We start from the raw sequence: 19,357 nt of genomic DNA, 5'->3' as shown, positions 1-19,357 counted from the left end.
ACTAAAAATCCTTATAATTTTCATCATTTCAATATAAATTTTCTCTGCCTGTATGTAGACGGGAAACAAATTCCATCGAATCCCCTTCAACCGGATTTTCGGAATAACCTATTTGTCAGGTCGTATCAGACATTATTTGAAAATACTGGAATTCAATATTTAAATGAGGGGAATGGAATCTCTAGAGAGGACTACGGTCAAGGATACACACTTTTTGCCTTTGACCTCACTCCCGACCTATCTGCTCATACATCAACACACTGGAACCTTGTACGACATGGAACAGTTCGTTTGGAGGTCCACTTCAACACAGCTTTAGCAGAGACAGTCAACGGTGTTGTCTACGGGGAGTTCCAAAATCTTTTTGAAGTAGATAAAGATCGAAATATCATCCTGGATTACGCAAGTTGAACAGATATAAGGTAAGTGTATACCATAGTTTATTTCATTTTATTTCAAAATGTTGTTCGCAGTAGTCGATATTCAAGGCTTTAATATAAATAAAACATTTATACCAAAAGAAGTAGCAATATATAGTGGTAATGGTAGCCACTCTTATCATTGGTTATTGAAGCCCCCATTCTCTGTAGATCATCTCTCTGCTGAAAATTTGAAATCCGTTCATTGGTTACAGAGAAATTATCACGGTCTATCATGGTGTGATGGAGTTATTCCTTTTTATTATCTCAAGTATCTTCTAAAATACACACTTGCACCTTATGATTCAGTATTTTGTAAAGGAACTGAAAAATCTAATTTTCTATCACTTCTACTTGGTAGAACAGTTCAAGATCTGACTTTGTACGGTTGTCCTTCATTAAAATTATTTTCGAAGGATAACACCCCTCGTTGTTTTCATTCGGCACATTTAAGGTCAACCTTCTTCTGTTCTTTGTCAAATGCTTACAACCTTGCACAGTGGAAATATGAACACACTTCAACTACTTCTACCACTTCGACATCTTCACGATCATAAACATACAGGGGTATATCCCTCTGATATGCTTCCACTAACAGTATCTACACCTGCTGCGATAATTTTGAATACAGATCCCAGTAACAAACCAGGGACCCATTGGGTTGCTATATACATTGATATATCAAGAAATGGCGAATATTTTGATAGTTTCGGATTACCACCACAGATAGCCTCTGTACGAAATTTTCTTCAAAACAATACTATAAGTTTTTCATATAACACTGTACAACTTCAAGGTTTAAACAGTGATGTGTGTGGACATTATTGTTTATCCTATATCATACATCGATCTAGAGGAAGATCTCTTCAGACATTTGTTACTTATTTCACAAATAACCTATTACGGAATGATAAATATATCAAAAGAAAAATGTCGATTATAATAAATAGAAAAATCAAAACCTGCAGTTTTGTGCCTCCACAACTTCAGACATGTTTTGCAAGGTATATACATATTTATATATATCTCTGTCTTGTTCATAAAGTATATAATTATTTTCTAGTGATTTAAATCTATTAGCTAATTATCACATTTTTATTTTTTTAGGAGAGTATCCTGATGAGAGGGTCGGAACATAGAACAACCTAGAAGTGACATATGACATGTAATAATTCTTACTCGGACATAGAAGAAAAAGTAACAATTGAAGAATAATAAACCAAATCAACTGAATGCTACAAATTAAAAATGTGACACTGTGTGTGTGTGTGTGTGTGTGTGTGGGAGCCAGGATAAAAAACTATACTTGAACAATATGCAAAAATAGTTGTGTTTAAAGTCTGGAAATCTTCATATACTTTATGTAAATTGAGAAACATTAAAATGTGTATACGATTTTTTTAAAAAAAAAACGTATAAATAATATATCAACTGTAAATAATAATATTACTTGTACATATGTAAATTTATATATTTGGATAGCTATGTGATCATTGTTTCATTGTAAAATTGGTTATAATTATATAAAATGTGTAATAAATTTAGTACTTTATAATTTGAAATATTTTCTATCATTTTTTTAGTAACCCTAAGTGAAAAATTTGTAATAGTATAATCTTCAGATAATTAAATATGAAATTTTAATTAATTAGTCTGCTAACGCAAATACGAAGTGGGTCCGCGCGTTGCAATTTCTAGCGTAGCTCTCGCACAATTCAAGCATTAAGAACTGTACGACTCCTACTCTGGAAAATGTCATCTCCACTACGTACATGATTTAGCAGCAACATTATAATATGTCACGGTGTTAAATACAAATGGACAAAAACACAAATTTTCAAATTCTGGTATATTTTATTAAAAACCTCCATTTTTGTTTTACATACATTTATTTTTACACACGTATTTCAGAACTTTTTTATCTTTCTACCTGAAATTGGTTAATATCTTTTATTGAAAAACACTAGTTCTTTCTTTCTTTTTTTTTTTTTTTTTGTTACACACACACATATCAGAACTTTTTCTACTTGAAATTAAAAAAGTCCGGCATCTCAACCGTTTTTGCACTTGCCAGCAACATAGGAGCTAACATGCCTATTGTCATTTCCTTGCAAAATTGTTCCACTTCAACCAGCAGCCTGTCTCCATCAATTCCAACACAGTCACCCCCAACCGTCTCCGAACACCATCCTTTATGCTCCTCGATGAAATCAGGTTCGATACATCTGTGAATCGGGGAATCATCTCGACAAGCATCACATCTTTCAGCCACATTTTCTGCACATCGCGATAAGTATCTTCCGTACCACTCCGCCACAGGTTTCTCATTTCTCTCCAAAGTAACTACTGCGTAATCCACACAGGGGCAGAGGTTGATCAGACTTTCCCACCCCCTCTTGGTGAGACACACACATAAATTATAGCCAACATTGGGAACTGCTTCCAAACTCACCACCTTATTTCCATGGAAAGTCCAAAAACGAACGTTAAAGTTCACACCTAGTTTTATAGAAGATGGACGTTTTACACTGTTATTCTCGAAATATCCATCGATAACCACTTGTACATTCATCAAAGTGTTCCACTCGTCTACGTTCAATACTGCACCCTGTTGGCCCGATTTACAGACACGTACAAACGTAGCAAACTCTTTAGACGGGTCCAGGCCAACCACAACCTGCTTCGATGCACTAAAATTGTAACATACCTCCAATAATCCCTGCCGAATAGGTTCACTTGCAGTCTTAACGTTCTCCGTATCTTCCTCTGTTTTAACGCCTTCCTCCCCTTCATTCTCCTCCGTTTGCTTGAAAAGTATCTTTCTCTTCACCTGCTTTCTGTCCTTTTCCTCTCCTTGGGGACGCTTCACTCCGCCTTTCTTTCCAACAAGTTTCATCGATGCAGAATTCATTGTCAATAAAACGCCAAAGACCAACTAACTCCGTCTGCGACTTGTAAAGAACTGATGCTCAGGCCACGTCTATTCCACCTCGCCAACTCCATTATCAACTACGTCACAGTCCAAACAAAACTTGCTGGAACCTGTATCGAAACTTGACGTCACTACGAAAGTTCATTGACACCGTGACCTCAAAACAGCTCATCGATACAGACATTGTAGCAACATGCATGCAACGTCATAATAAGGTCATGACCTCCTAGTCCAGTAAGGTTTACTTAGGTCATGAAACGCTACTCTAATCTTATCACTGATTTCGTCACACCTAGGTTTCAACATGCCCTCCAAGAGTACGCCACTCTTATCATATCGCTAAACAAACAAAACTGACCCCGCTTATCTTATCACTAAACAAACATTTTCACCCCAAGTGCCTGATCTCTACTTATACCGGTTCTCGTCCGATCACCGAAGTCAAGCAGTGTCGGGCTTGGTAAGTACTTGGATGGGTGACTGCCTGGGAACACCAGGTACTGTTGGCAACCTTTTTCTTTGTTTTGGTTAATAGTGAAATTTTTGTAATTTGAAACCAATCAATCATCCACAGTTTCTGCAGAATCACCTCTTTTATAGCTGTAAGCATATAATATATGTAAAAAATGTATATTAGTATATATGAATATCTGGGAAGCCGATGTTTTATTTAATTTCTTATCATGCTGGGTTGCAGGGTGCTGTCGTATTACATCCGGCCGCCATAATTGCGGTGGATAGCGGTGCCTGGATCCGCCGTGTCTCTCTCCGTAGGTCCGGCGTTGGTAGTTTTCGGCGAGAATACGAGTCTGCGTTATTATTGGGTGTATATTTTGTTCAAAACCCTTTCACTGCACTAAATTTGAATCTCTATCTTGTAGCTTTAATGTCAACACATGTCTCGAAGTTTGTTAGAGCACATTTTCTCACTATGATTACAATTAATTGTATCATTATTTGTAGTTCAAAAACGTATGTTTCTTCTACACATTCTTGGCATTGCCTACGAAACGTAAGATGTCCCGACTCGTCTCGAAAGCTAGACGGTGCCCTATATGTAACTTACCGAAAGTAGTGCATACGGACATACCGCGTTAAATATACCGGTTTTCGTCCCAAAACAGAAGTCAAGCAGCAACGGATCTGGTAAGTACTTGGATGGTTGACAGCCTGGGAGCACCATTTACTGTTAGCAACGTTTTTGCTTTTTTAATGGTGATAATGACTTTTTTGTAACTTGAAGTCAATGAATCACAAACATATTTTGCAGAATCGCTTCCCGAAGAGCCGGCGTTGGTAGCTTTTCTGCGAGGATACGTTCCTGCCATATTATTTAATGTATTTTTGTGCGTTTTTGATTAAAATCTCAAACCTGCACAAAATTTCCTTCTCTGTCTTTTAGCTTTTATGTTAACACATCTCTCGAAGGTTGTTAGAGCACATTTTCTCACTATGATTACAATGAAATGTATCATTATTTTGTGTAGTAACAATTATATTTCATCTACACATTCTTGGCAATGCACACAAAATGAGACATAACCCGTCTCGTCTTGAAAACTAGACGGTGGAGTATATCTATCTTACCGAATGCAGTACCTTTCGCCAACGGTCATACCGCGCTGAATATACCGGTTCTCGTCCGATCACCGAAGTCAAGCAGCGTCGGGCCTGGTAAGTACTTGGATGGGTGACTGCCTGGGAACACCAGGTACTGTTGGCAACCTTTTTCTTTGTTTTGGTTAATAGTGACATTTTTGTAATTTGAAACCAATCAATCATCCACAGTTTCTGCAGAATCACCTCTTTTATAGCTGTAAGCATATAATATATGTAAAAAATGTATATTAGTATATATGAATATCTGGGAAGCCGATGTTTTATTTAATTTCTTATCATGCTGGGTTGCAGGGTGCTGTCGTATTACATCCGGCCGCCATAATTGCGGTGGATAGCGGTGCCTGGATCCGCCGTGTCTCTCTCCGTAGGTCCGGCGTTGGGAGTTTTCGGCGAGAATACGAGTCTGCGTTATTATTGGGTGTATATTTTGTTCAAAACCCTTTCACTGCACTAAATTTGAATCTCTATCTTGTAGCTTTAATGTTAACACATGTCTCGAAGTTTGTTAGAGCACATTTTCTCACTATGATTACAATGAATTGTATCATTATTTGTAGTTCAAAAACGTATGTTTCTTCTACACATTCTTGGCATTGCCCACGAAACGTAGGATGTCCCGACTCGTCTCGAAAGCTAGACGATGCCCTCTATGTAACTTACCGAAAGTAGTGCATAGGGACATACCGCGTTAAATATACCGGTTTTCGACCCAAAACAGAAGTCAAGCAGCGACGGATCTGGTAAGTACTTGGATGGTTGACAGCCTGGGAGCACCATTTACTGTTAGCAACGTTTTTGCTTTTCTAATGGTGATAATGACTTTTTTGTAACTTGAAGTCAATGAATCACAAACATATTTTGCAGAATCGCTTCCCGAAGAGCCGGCGTTGGTAGCTTTTCTGCGAGGATACGTTCCTGCCATATTATTTGATGTATTTTTGTGCGTTTTTGTTTAAAATCTCAAACCTGCACAAAATTTCCTTCTATGTCTTTTAGCTTTTATGTTAACACATCTCTCGAAGGTTGTTAGAGCACATTTTCGCACTATGATTACAATGAAATGTATCATTATTTGTTGTACAAAAACCTATGTTTCTTCTACATATTCTTGGCATTGCCCACGAAACGTGAGATGTCCCGACTCGTCTCGAAAACTAGTAGGTGGCCTATATGTAACTTACCGAAAGCAGTGTCTTTCGCCAACGGACATACCGCGTTAAAATACCGGTTTTCGTCCCAAAACAGGAGTCAAGCAGCGACGGATTTGGTAAGTACTTGGATGGGTGACAGCCTGGGAGCACCAGGTACTGTTAGCAACCTTTGCTTTTTTAATGGTGATAATGAATTTTTTGTAACTTGAAGTCAATCAATCACAAATATTTTTTGCAGAATCGCTTCCCAAACAGCAGGCGTTGGTAGTTTTTCGGCGAGGATACGTTCCTGCCATATTTTTTTAATGTATTTTTGGGCGTTTCTGTTTAACATCCCAACCCTGCACAAAATTTCCTTCTCTGTCTTTTAGCATTAATGTTAACACATCTCCCGAAGAGTGTTAAAGCAAATTTTCTCACTATGATTACAATCAAATGTATCAATATTTGGTGTAGTAACACTTACGTTTCATCTACACTTTCTTGGCAGTGCACACAAAACGGGACATAATACGTCTCGTCTCGAAAACTAGACGGTGGAGTATATATATCTTACTGAAAGCAGTACCTTTCGCCAACGGTCATACCGCGCTGAATATATCGGTTCTCGTCCGATCACCGAAGTCAAGCAGCGTCGAGCCTGGTAAGTACTTGGATGGGTGACCGCCTGGGAACGCCAGGTGCTGTTGGCAACCTTTTTTTTGTTTTGGTTGATAATGACCTTTTTGTAATTTGAAACCAATCAATCATCCACAGTTTCTGCAGAATTACCTCTTTTATAGCTGTAAGCAAATAATATATGTAAAAAATGTATATTAGTATATATGAAGTCCTCCTCCGTAGTCGAGCGGGTTAAGGCGTTCATTCGTCTTGAGATCGTTCGCTGTGGTACGGCGTAGGTTCGAATCCGGCTCTGGTCGGAATTTATTCGGCCTACGTATAGGGCCGGTGGCAACCCACCATCGTGAGGAAATTGGGGAGCTCCGAATGAGTGATCGTAATCCGGTCGAGACGACCTATTATAACGGCTGGGGATACGTCGGGCTGACCCCCCGACTATTCCAATACTGGTTGAAGATCTCCACGCTTAGAAGTGACGAGAGAAAGTGTGGGAGGGAGACCGGCAGTCGGTAGGTATGCCCAGGCCCTTCATGGGCTTTTGCGCAAAGGATTATTATTAGTATATATGAATATCTGGGAAGCCGATGTTTTTTTTTAGTTTCTTATCAAGCTGGTTTGAAGGGTGCAGTCGTATTACATCCGGCCGCCATAATTGCGGTGGATAGCGGTGCCTGGATCCGCCGTGTCTCTCTCCGTAGGTCCGGCGTTGGGAGTTTTCGGCGAGAATACGAGTCTGCGTTATTATGGGGTGTATATTTTGTTCAAAACCCTTTCACTGCACTAAATTTGAATCCCTATCTTATAGCTTTAATGTTAACACATGTCTCGAATTTTTTTAGGACACATTTTCTCACTATGATTACAATGAATTGTATCATTATTTGTAGTTCAAAAACGTATGTTTCTTCTACACATTCTTGGCATTGCCCACGAAACGTAGGATGTCGCGACTAATCTCGAAAGCTAGACGGTGGCCTATATGTAACTTACCGAAAGTAGTGCACTTCGCCAACGGACATACCGCGTTAAATATACCGGTTTTCGTCCCAAAACAGAAGTCAAGCAGCGACGGATCTAGTAAGTACTTGGATGGTTGACAGCCTGAGAGCACCATTTACTGTTAGCAACATTTTGGCTTTTTCAATGGTGATAATGACTTTTTTGTAACTTGAAGTCAATGAATCACAAACATTTTTTGCAGAATCGCTTCCCGAAGAGACGGCGTTGGTAGTTTTTCTGCGAGGATACGTTCCTGCCATATTATTTGATGTATTTTTGTGCGTTTCTGTTTAAAATCCCAACCCTGCGCAAAATTTCCTTCTCTGTCTTTTAGCTTTAATGTTAACACATCACTCGAAAGTTGATAAAGGACATTTTCTCACTATGATTACAATGAAATGTATCATTAATAGTAACAATTATGTTTCATCTACACATTCTTGGCAGTCCACACAAAACGGGACATAATACGTCTCGTCTGGAAAACTAGACGGTGGAGTATATCTATCTTTCCGAAAGCAGTACCTTTCGCCAACGGTCATACCGCGCTGAATATACCGGTTCTCATCCGATCACCGAAGTCAAGCAGCGTCGGGCCTGGTAAGTACTTGGATGGTTGACTGCCTGGGAACACCAGGTAATGTTGGCAACTTTTTTTTTGTTTTGGTTGATAATGACCTTTTTGTAATTTGAAACCAATCAATCATCAACAGTTTCTGCAGAATCACCTCTCTTATAGCTATAAGCAATTAATATATGTAAAAAATGTATATTAGTATATATGAATATCTGGGAAGCCGATGTTTTTTTTTAGTATCTTATCATGCTGGTTTGAGGGGTGCAGTCGTATTACAGCCGGCCGCGATAATTGCGGTGGATAGCGGTGCCTGGATCCGCCGTGTCTCTCTCCGTAGGTCCGGCGTTGGGAGTTTTCGGCGAGAATACGAGTCTGCGTTATTATGGGGTGTATATTTTGTTCAAAACCCTTTCACTGCACTAAATTTGAATCCCTATCTTGTAGCTTTAATGTTAACACATGTCTCGAATTTTTTTAGGACACATTTTCTCACTATGATTACAATGAATTGTATCATTATTTGTAGTTCAAAAACGTATGTTTCTTCTACACATTCTTGGCATTGCCCACGAAACGTAGGATGTCGCGACTAATCTCGAAAGCTAGACGGTGGCCTATATGTAACTTACCGAAAGTAGTGCACTTCGCCAACGGACATACCGCGTTAAATATACCGGTTTTCGTCCCAAAACAGAAGTCAAGCAGCGACGGATGTAGTAAGTACTTGGATGGTTGACAGCCTGAGAGCACCATTTACTGTTAGCAACATTTTGGCTTTTTCAATGGTGATAATGACTTTTTTGTAACTTGAAGTCAATGAATCACAAACATTTTTTGCAGAATCGCTTCCCGAAGAGCCGGCGTTGGTAGTTTTTCTGCGAGGATACGTTCCTGCCATATTATTTGATGTATTTTTGTGCGTTTCTGTTTAAAATCCCAACCCTGCGCAAAATTTCCTTCTCTGTCTTTTAGCTTTAATGTTAACACATCACTCGAAAGTTGATAAAGCACATTTTCTCACTATGATTACAATGAAATGTATCATTAATAGTAACAATTATGTTTCATCTACACATTCTTGGCAGTCCACACAAAACGGGACATAATACGTCTCGTCTGGAAAACTAGACGGTGGAGTATATCTATCTTTCCGAAAGCAGTACCTTTCGCCAACGGTCATACCGCGCTGAATATACCGGTTCTCATCCGATCACCGAAGTCAAGCAGCGTCGGGCCTGGTAAGTACTTGGATGGTTGACTGCCTGGGAACACCAGGTAATGTTGGCAACTTTTTTTTTGTTTTGGTTGATAATGACCTTTTTGTAATTTGAAACCAATCAATCATCAACAGTTTCTGCAGAATCACCTCTCTTATAGCTATAAGCAATTAATATATGTAAAAAATGTATATTAGTATATATGAATATCTGGGAAGCCGATGTTTTTTTTTAGTATCTTATCATGCTGGTTTGAGGGGTGCAGTCGTATTACAGCCGGCCGCCATAATTGCGGTGGATAGCGGTGCCTGGATCCGCCGTGTCTCTCTCCGTAGGTCCGGCGTTGGTAGTTTTCGGCGAGAATACGAGTCTGCGTTATTATGGGGTGTATATTTTGTTCAAAACCCTTTCACTGCACTAAATTTGAATCCCTATCGAATGCTGTAGCTTTCGCCAACGGTCATACCGCGCTGAATATACCGGTTCTCGTCCGATCACCGAAGTCAAGCAGCTTCGGGCCTGGTAAGTACTTGGATGGGTGACCGCCTGGGAACACCATGTACTGTTGGCGACCTTTTTCTTAATGCTGATAATGATCTTTTTTGAAACTTGAAAACAATCAATCACCCACAGTTTTTGCAGAATCGCTCCCCGAAGAGCCGGCGATGGTAGTTTTTCTGCGAGGATACGTTCCTGCCATATTATCGTATGTATTTTATGTGCGATTTTTGTTTAAAAACCCAACCCTTCAAAAAATTTCCTTCTCTGTCTTTTAGCTTTAATGTTAACACATCTCTCGAAGGTTGTTAGAGCACATTTTCTCAATATGATTACAGTGAATTGTATCATTATTTGTACTACAAAAACGTATGTTTATTTTACAAATTCTTGGCATTGCCCACGAAACGTGAGATGTCCCGACTCGCCTCGAAAACTAGACGGTGGCCTATATGTAACTTACCGAAAGCAGTGTCTTTCGCCAACGGACATACCGCGTTAAATATACCGGTTTTCGTCCCAAAACAGAAGTCAAGCAGCGAAGGATCTGGTAAGTACTTGGATGGTTGACAGCCTGGGAGCACCAGGTACTGTTAGCAACCTTTTGCTTTTTTAATGGTGATAATGACTTTTTTGTAACTTGAAGTTAATCAATCACAAATATTTTTTGCAGAATCGCTTCCCAAACAGCCGGCGTTGGTAGTTTTTCGGCGAGGATACGTTCCTGCCATATTATTTGATGTATTTTTGGGCGTTTCTGTTTAAAATCCCAACCCTGCGCAAAATTTCCTTCTCTGTCTTTTAGCTTTAATGTTAACACATCTCTCGAAAGTTGATAAAGCACATTTTCTCACTATGATTACAATGAAATGTATCATTATTAGTAACAATTATGTTTCATCTACACATTCTTGGCAGTCCACACTAAACGAGACATAACCCGTCTCGTCTCGAAAACTAGACGTTGGAGTATATCTATCTTACCGAGAGCAGTACCTTTCGCCAACGGTCATACCGCGATGAATATACTGGTTCTCGTCCGATCACCGAAGTCAAGCAGCGTCGGGCCTGGTAAGTACTTGGATTGGTGACTGCCCGGGAACACCAGGTACTGTCGGCAACCTTTTTCTTTGTTTTGGTTAATATTGACCTTTTTTGTAATTTGAAACCAATCAATCATCCACAGTTTCTGCAGAATCAACTCTTTCATAGCAGTCAGAAAATAATATATGTAAAAAATGTATATCAGTATATATGAATATCTGGGAAGCCGATGTTTTTTTTTATAATTTCATATCACTCTGGGTTGCAGGGTGCTGCCGTATTACATCTGGCCGCCATAATTGCGGTGGATAGCGGTGCCTGGATCCGACGTGTCTCTCTCCGTAGGTCCTGCGATGGTAGTTTTTGGCGAGAATACGAGTCTGCGTTATTATGGGGTGTATATTTTGTTCAAAACCATTTCACTGCACTAAATTTGAATCTCTATCTTGTAGCTTTAATATTAACACATCTCTCGAAGTTTGTTAGAATACATTTTCTCAGTATGATTACAATGAATTTTATCATTATTTGTAGTACAAAAACCTATGTTTCTTCTACACATTCTTGGCATTGCCCACGAAACATGAGATGTCCGACTCGTCTCGAAAACTAGAAGGTGGCCTATATGTAACTTACCGAAAGCAGTGTCTTTCGCCAACGGACATACCGCGTTAAATATACCGGTTTTCGTCCCAAAACAGAAGTCAAGAAGCGACGGATCTGGTAAGTACTTGGATGGGTGACAGCCTGGGAGCACCAGGTACTGTTAGCAACCTTTTGCTTTTTTAATGGTGATAATGACTTTTTTGTAACTTGAATTTAATCAATCACAAATATTTTTTGCAGAATCGCTTCCCAAACAGCCGGCGTTGGTAGTTTTTCGGCGAGGATACGTTCCTGCCATATTATTTGATATATTTTTGGGCGTTTCTGTTTAGCATCCCAAACCTGCACAAAATTTCCTTCTCTGTCTTTTAGCTTTAATGTTAACACATCTCCGAAGAGTGTTAAAGCACATTTTCTCACTATGATTACAATCAAATGTATCAATATTTGGTGTAGTAACACTTACGTTTCATCTACACTTTCTTGGCAGTGCACACAAAACGGGACATAATACGTCTCGTCTCGAAAACTAGACGGTGGAGTATATCTATGTTACCGAAAGCAGTACCCCTCGCCAACGGTCATACCGCGCTGAATATACCGGTTCTCGTCCGATCACCGAATTCAAGCAGCGTCGGGCCTGGTAAGTACTTGGATGGGTGACTGCCTTTGAACACCAGGTACTGTTGGCAACCTTTTTTTTGTTTTGGTTGATAATGACCTTTTTGTAATTTGAAACCAATCAATCATCCACAGTTTCTGCAGAATCACCTCTTTTATAGCTGTAAGCAAATAATATATGTAAAAAATGAATATTAGTATATATGAATATCTGGGAAGCCGATGTTTTTTTTTTAGTTTCTTATCATGCTGGTTTGAAGGGTGCAGTCGTATTATAGCCGGCCGCCATAATTGCGGTGGATAGCGGTGCCTGGATCCGCCGTGTCTCTCTCCGTAGGTCCGGCGTTGGTAGTTTTCGGCGAGAATATGAGTCTGCGTTATTATTATGTGTATATTTTGTTCAAAACCCTTTCACTGCACTAAATTTTCATCTCTATCTTGTAGCTTTAATGTTAACACATCTCTCGAAGTTTGTTAGAGCACATTTTCTCTCTATGATTACAATGAATTGTATCATTATTTTAGTACAAAAACGTATGTTTCTTCAACACATTCTTGGCATTGCCCACGAAACGTAGGATGTCCCGACTCCTCTCGAAAGCTAGAAGGTGGCCTATATGTAACTTACCGAAAGCAGTGCATTTCGCCAGCGGACATACCGCGTTAAATATACCTGTTTTCGTCCCAAAAAAGAAACCAAGCAGCGATGGATCTGGAAAGTACTTGGATGGGTGACAGCCAGGGAGCACCAGGTACTGTTAGCAACCTTTTTGCTTTTGTAATGGTGATAATGACCTTTTTTGTAACTTGAAGTCAATAAATCACAAACATTTCTTGCAGAATCGCTTCCCGAAGAGCCGGCGTTGGTAGTTTTTGTGCGAGGATACGTTCCTGAAATATTATTTGATGTATTTTTGGGCGTTTCTGTTTAAAATCCCAACCCTGCTTAAAATTTCCTTCTCTGTCTTTTAGCTTTTATGTTAACACATCTCTCGAAGGTTGTTAAAGCACATTTTCTCACTATGATTAAAATGAAATGTATCATTAATAGTAACAATTATGTTTCATCTACACATTCTTGGCAGTGCACACTAAACGAGACATAACCCGTGTCGTCTCGAAAACTAGACGGTGGAGTATATCTATCTCACCGAAAGCAGTACCTTTCGCGAACGGTCATACCGCGCTGAATATACCGGTTCTCGTCCGATCACCGAAGTCAAGCAGTGTCGGGCCTGGTAAGTACTTGGATGGGTGACTGCCTGGGAACACCAGGTACTGTTGGCAACCTTTTTCTTTCTTTTGGTTAATAGTGACATTTTTGTAATTTGAAACCAATCAATCATCCACAGTTTCTGCAGAATCACATCTTTTATATCTGCAATCATATAATATATGATTAGTATATATGAATATCTGGGAAGCCGATGTTTTATTTAATTTCTTATCATGCTGGGTTGCAGGGTGCTGTCGTATTACATCCCGCCGCCATAATTGCGGTGGATAGCGGTGCCTGGATCCGCCGTGACTCTCTCCGTAGGCCCGGCGTTGGTAGTTTTCGGCGAGAATATGAGTCTGTGTTATTATTATGTGTATATTTTGTTCAAAACCCTTTCACTGCACTAAATTTTAATCTCTATCTTGTAGCTTTAATGTTAACACATCTCTCGAAGTTCGTTAGAGCACATTTCCTCACTATGATTACAATGAATTGTATCATTATTTGTAGTACAAAAAAGTATGTTTATTCTACACATTCTTGGCATTGTCCACGAAACGTGTGATGTCCCGACTCGTCTCGAAAACCAGAAGGTGGAATATATCTATCTTACCGAAAGCAGCATTTCTCGCCAACGGTCATACCTCGTTGAATATACCGGTTCTCGTCCTATCACCGAAGTCAAGCAGCGTCGGGCCTTGTAAGTACTTGGATTGGTGACCTCCTGGGAACACCAGGTACTGTTGACAACCTTTTTGCTTTTTTAATGGTGATAATGACTTTTTTGTAACTTGAAGTCAATGAATCACAAATATTTTTTGCAGAATCGCTTCCCGAGGAGCCGGCGTTGGTAGCTTTTCTGCGAGGATATGTTCCTGCCATATTATTTGATGTATTTTTGGGCGTTTTTTGTTTAAAAACCAAACACTTCACAAAATTTCCTTCTCTGTCTTTTAGCTTTAATGTTAACACATCTCTCGAAGGTTGTTAAAGCACATTTTCTCACTATGATTACAATGAAATGTATCATTCTTTTATGTAGTAACAATTATGTTTCACCTACACATTCTTGGCAGTGCACACAAAATGAGACATAACCCGTCTCGTCTCGAAAACTAGACGGTGGAGTATATCTATCTTACCGAATGCAGTACCTTTCGCCAACGGTCATACCGCGCTGAATATACCGGTTCTCGTCCGATCACCGAAGTCAAGCAGCGTCGGGACTAGTAAGTACTTGGATGGGTGACCGCCTGGAAACACCAGGTACTGTTTTGCAACCTTTTCTTTAATGCTGATAATGACCTTTTTTGAAACTTGAAGTCAATCAATCACCCACAGTTTTTGATAAATCGCTCCCCGAAGAGCCGACGTTGGTAGTTTTTCTGCGAGGATACCTTCCTGCCATATTATGTGATGTATTTTATGTGCGTTTTTTGTTTAAAAACAAAACACTTCACAAAATTTCCTTCTCTGTCTTTTAGCTTTAATGTTAACACATCTCTCGAAGGTTGTTAAAGCACATTTTCTCACTATGATTACAATGAAATGTATCATTAATAGTAACAATTATGTTTCACCTACACATTCTTGGCAGTCCACACTAAACGAGACATAACCCGTCTCGTCTCGAAAACTAGACGTTGGAGTATATCTATCTTACCGAGAGCAGTACCTTTCGCCAACGGTCATACCGCGCTGAATATACCGGTTCTCGTCCGATCACCGAAGTCAAGCAGCGTCGCCTGGTAAGTACTTGGATGGGTGACTGCCTGGGAACACCAGGTACTGTTGGCAACCTTTTTCTTTGTTTTGGTTAATAGTGACTTTTTGTAATTTGAAACCAATCAATCATCCACAGTTTCTGCAGAATCACCTCTTTCATAGCAGTCAGAAAATAATATATGTAAAAAATGTATATTAGTATATATGAATATCTGGGAAGCCGATGTTTTTTTTAATTTCGTATCATTCTGGGTTGCAGGGTGCTGTCGTATTACATCTGGCCGCCATAATTGCGGTGGATAGCGGTGCCTGTATCCGCCTTGTCTCTCTCCGTTGGTCCTGCGTTGGTAGTTTTCGGCGAGAATACAAGTCTGCGTTATTATGGGGTGTATGTTTTGTTCAAAACCCTTTCACTGCACTAAATTTGAATCTCTATCTTTTAGCTTTAATGTTAACACATCTCTCGAAGAGTGTTAAAGCACATTTTCTCACTATGATTACAATCAAATGTATCAATATTTGGTGTAGTAACACTTACGTTTCATCTACACTTTCTTGGCAGTGCACACAAAACGGGACATAATACGTCTCGTCTCGAAAACTAGCCGGTGGAGTATATCTATCTTACTGAAAGCAGTACCTTTCGCCAACGGTCATACCGCGCTTAATATACCGGTTCTCGTCCGATCACCGAAGTCAAGCAGCGTCGAGCCTGGTAAGTACTTGGATGGGTGACCGCCTGGGAACACCAGGTACTGTTTTGCAACCTTTTCTTTAATGCTGATAATGACCTTTTTTGAAACTTGAAGTCAATCAATCACCCACAGTTTTTGATAAATCGCTCCCCGAAGAGCCGACGTTGGTAGTTTTTCTGCGAGGATACCTTCCTGCCATATTATGTGATGTATTTTATGTGCGTTTTTTGTTTAAAAACCAAACACTTCACAAAATTTCCTTCTCTGTCTTTTAGCTTTAATGTTAACACATCTCTCGAAGGTTGTTAAAGCACATTTTCTCACTATGATTACAATGAAATGTATCATTAATAGTAACAAATATGTTTCATCTACACATTCTTGGCAGTCCACACTAAACGAGACATAACCCGTCTCGTCTCGAAAACTAGACGGTGGAGTATATCTATCTTACCGAAAGCAGTACCTTTCGCCAACGGTCATACCGCGCTGAATATACCGGTTCTCGTCCGATCACCGAAGTCAAGCAGTGTCGGGCCTGGTAAGTACTTGGATGGGTGACTGCCTGGGAACACCAGGTACTGTTGGCAACCTTTTTTTTGTTTTGGTTGATAGTGACCTTTTTGTAATTTGAAACCAATCAATCATCCACAGTTTCTGCAGAATCACCTCTTATATAGCTGTAAGCAAATAATATATGTAAAAAATGTATATTAGTATATATGAATATCTGGGAAGCCGATGTTTTTTTTAGTTTCTTATCATGCTGGTTTGAAGGGTGCTGTCGTATTACAGCCGGCCGCCATAATTGCGGTGGATAGCGGTGCCTGGATCCGCCGTGTCTCTCTCCGTAGGTCCGGCGTTGGGAGTTTTCGGAGAGAATACGAGTCTGCGTTATTATGGGGTGTATATTTTGTTCAAAACCCTTTCACTGCACTAAAGTTGAATCCCTATCTTGTAGCTTTAATGTTAAGACATCTCTCGAAGTTTGTTAGAGCACATTTTCTCATTATGATTACAATGAATTGTATCATTATTTTAGTACAAAAACGTATGTTTCTTCAACACATTCTTGGCATTGCCCACGAAACGTAGGATGTCCCGACTCGTCTCGAAAGCTAGAAGGTGGCCTATATGTAACTTACCGAAAGCAGTGCATTTCGCCAGCGGACATACCGCGTTAAATATACCGGTTTTCGTCAGAAAACAGAAACCAAGCAGCGACGGATCTGGAAAGTACTTGGATTGGTGACAGCCTGGGAGCACCAGGTACTGTTAGCAACAATTTTGCTTTTGTAATGGTGATAATGACCTTTTTTGTAACTTCAAGTCAATAAATCACAAACATTTCTTGCAGAATCGCTACCCGAAGAGCCGGCGTTGGTAGTTTTTGTGCGAGGATACGTTCCTGAAATATTATTTGATGTATTTTTGGGCGTTTCTGTTTAAAATCCTAACCCTGCACAAAATTTCCTTCTCTGTCTTTTAGCTTTAATGTTAACACATCTCTCGAAGGTTGTTAAAGCACATTTTCTCACTATGATTACAATGAAATGTATCATTAATAGTAACAATTATATTCCATCTACACATTCTTGGCAGTGCACACTAAACGAGACATAACCCGTCTCGTCTCGAAAACTAGACGGTGGAGTATATCTATCTTACCGAAAGCAGTACGTTTCGCCAACGGTCATACCGCGCTGAATATACCGGTTCTCGTCCGATCACCGAAGTCAAGCAGCGTCGGGCCTGGTAAGTACTTGGATGGGTGACTGCCTGGGAACACCAGGTACTGTTGGCAACCTTTTTCTTTGTTTTGGTTAATAGTGACATTTTTGTAATTTGAAACCAATCAATCATCCACAGTTTCTGCAGAATCACCTCTTTTATAGCTGTAAGCATATAATATATGTAAAAAATGTATATTAGTATATATGAATATCTGGGAAGCCGATGTTTTATTTAATTTCTTATCATGCTGGGTTGCAGGGTGCTGTCGTATTACATCCGGCCGCCATAATTGCGGTGGATAGCTGTGCCTGGATCCGCCGTGTCTCTCTCCGTAGGTCCGGCGTTGGTAGTTTTCGGCGAGAATACGAGTCTGCGTTATTATTGGGTGTATATTTTGTTCAAAACCCTTTCACTGCACTAAATTTGAATCTCTATCTTGTAGCTTTAATGTTAACACATGTCTCGAAGTTTGTTAGAGCACATTTTCTCACTATGATTACAATGAATTGTATCATTATTTGTAGTTCAAAAACGTATGTTTCTTCTACACATTCTTGGCATTGCCCACGAAACGTAGGATGTCCCGACTCGTCTCGAAAGCTAGACGGTGCCCTATATGTAACTTACCGAAAGTAGTGCATACGGACATACCGCGTTAAATATACCTGTTTTCGTCCCAAAACAGAAGTCAAGCAGCGACGGATCTGGTAAGTACTTGGATGGTTGACAGCCTGGGAGCACCATTTACTGTTAGCAACGTTTTTGCTTTTTTAATGGTGATAATGACTTTTTTGTAACTTGAAGTCAATCAATCACAAACATATTTTGCAGAATCCCTTCCCGAAGAGCCGGCGTTAGTAGAGTAGTGGGCCGGGTTCAACGCCCGAAAATGAGGCTCGGTGAGGCTCGCCTTAATGGATTTCTCTCGTAAGGCATGAGCCTCATTTTCTCGCAGTGTTGCCAGCTCACCCCAAGAATATTTCACCATGTGATATTTTACAGGCGAAGCTAACCTACAAATGGGAGTTGGCAACACTGGCAACATCAATTGCGGTTTAATATTGCCAACTCACCTCAAGAATATTTCACTATGTGATATTTTACAGGCGAAGCTAACCTACAGAGTAGAGTATGTGGCCCGGTTCTGCGCCCGAAAATGGCGCTCGGTGGCGCTCGCAGTGTTGCCAGCTCCTCACTCGAAAAAATCACCAAGGTTTTTGTTTTTGGGTATAACCTAACCTCAAGCAAGGAGCTGGCAACGCTTGAGGCTTTCTCGCAGTGTTGCCAACTCACCCCAAGAATATTTCACCATGTGATATTTTACAAGCGAAGCTAACCTACAAATGGGAGTTGGCAACACTGATTAGTGGAGGTAGCCGGGTTCACCAGCATCAATTGGCGATCAGTGTTGCCAACTCACCCCAAGAATATTTCACCATGTGATATTTTACAAGCGAAGCTAACCTACGAATGGGAGTTAGCAACACTGATTAGTGTAATCAGCTCAGTTGAGCGCCATCAATTGGCGATCAGTGTTGCCAACTCACCCCAAGAATATTTCACCATATGATATTTTACAAGCAAAGATAACCTACGAATGGGAGTTGGCAACACTGACTAGTGGAGGTGCACGGGTTGAGTGCCATCAATTGATGTTGCCAGTGTTGCCAACTCACCTC

At 40.1% G+C, this 19,357-nt stretch overlaps 9 non-coding genes and 5 pseudogenes across 9 annotated transcripts; all 14 read left to right on the top strand.

The window, feature by feature from the left end:
- The first annotated feature begins 4,955 nt into the window (after positions 1-4,955).
- LOC145995690 (5S ribosomal RNA) lies at positions 4,956-5,074 on the top strand. The gene has a single exon (XR_014442715.1). It is a non-coding gene; the product is annotated as a 5S ribosomal RNA (ribosomal RNA).
- Positions 5,075-6,695: 1,621 nt separating this feature from the next.
- On the top strand, positions 6,696-6,814 carry LOC145995577 (5S ribosomal RNA). Its single transcript, XR_014442623.1, has one exon. It is a non-coding gene; the product is annotated as a 5S ribosomal RNA (ribosomal RNA).
- Positions 6,815-8,272: 1,458 nt separating this feature from the next.
- LOC145995552 (5S ribosomal RNA) lies at positions 8,273-8,391 on the top strand. Its single transcript, XR_014442599.1, has one exon. It is a non-coding gene; the product is annotated as a 5S ribosomal RNA (ribosomal RNA).
- Positions 8,392-9,487: 1,096 nt separating this feature from the next.
- Positions 9,488-9,606, top strand: LOC145995550 (5S ribosomal RNA). Its single transcript, XR_014442597.1, has one exon. It is a non-coding gene; the product is annotated as a 5S ribosomal RNA (ribosomal RNA).
- Positions 9,607-9,988: 382 nt separating this feature from the next.
- On the top strand, positions 9,989-10,107 carry LOC145995588 (5S ribosomal RNA). Its single transcript, XR_014442634.1, has one exon. It is a non-coding gene; the product is annotated as a 5S ribosomal RNA (ribosomal RNA).
- A 928-nt stretch (positions 10,108-11,035) lies between these two features.
- On the top strand, positions 11,036-11,154 carry LOC145995692 (5S ribosomal RNA; annotated as a pseudogene).
- Positions 11,155-12,257: 1,103 nt separating this feature from the next.
- Positions 12,258-12,376, top strand: LOC145995612 (5S ribosomal RNA). The gene has a single exon (XR_014442658.1). It is a non-coding gene; the product is annotated as a 5S ribosomal RNA (ribosomal RNA).
- A 1,097-nt stretch (positions 12,377-13,473) lies between these two features.
- LOC145995548 (5S ribosomal RNA) lies at positions 13,474-13,592 on the top strand. The gene has a single exon (XR_014442595.1). It is a non-coding gene; the product is annotated as a 5S ribosomal RNA (ribosomal RNA).
- A 562-nt stretch (positions 13,593-14,154) lies between these two features.
- Positions 14,155-14,273, top strand: LOC145995787 (5S ribosomal RNA; annotated as a pseudogene).
- Positions 14,274-14,683: 410 nt separating this feature from the next.
- LOC145995768 (5S ribosomal RNA) lies at positions 14,684-14,802 on the top strand (annotated as a pseudogene).
- A 402-nt stretch (positions 14,803-15,204) lies between these two features.
- LOC145995714 (5S ribosomal RNA) lies at positions 15,205-15,321 on the top strand (annotated as a pseudogene).
- A 573-nt stretch (positions 15,322-15,894) lies between these two features.
- Positions 15,895-16,013, top strand: LOC145995687 (5S ribosomal RNA; annotated as a pseudogene).
- A 402-nt stretch (positions 16,014-16,415) lies between these two features.
- On the top strand, positions 16,416-16,534 carry LOC145995441 (5S ribosomal RNA). Its single transcript, XR_014442494.1, has one exon. It is a non-coding gene; the product is annotated as a 5S ribosomal RNA (ribosomal RNA).
- A 1,095-nt stretch (positions 16,535-17,629) lies between these two features.
- Positions 17,630-17,748, top strand: LOC145995678 (5S ribosomal RNA). The gene has a single exon (XR_014442714.1). It is a non-coding gene; the product is annotated as a 5S ribosomal RNA (ribosomal RNA).
- Positions 17,749-19,357: the final 1,609 nt, after the last annotated feature.

This window comes from Lepisma saccharinum, chromosome 11 (genome assembly GCF_977018435.1).
Source record: "Lepisma saccharinum chromosome 11, izLepSacc3.1, whole genome shotgun sequence".
NCBI lineage: Eukaryota > Metazoa > Arthropoda > Insecta > Zygentoma > Lepismatidae > Lepisma > Lepisma saccharinum.
This window is presented reverse-complemented; position numbering and strand designations above follow the sequence as displayed.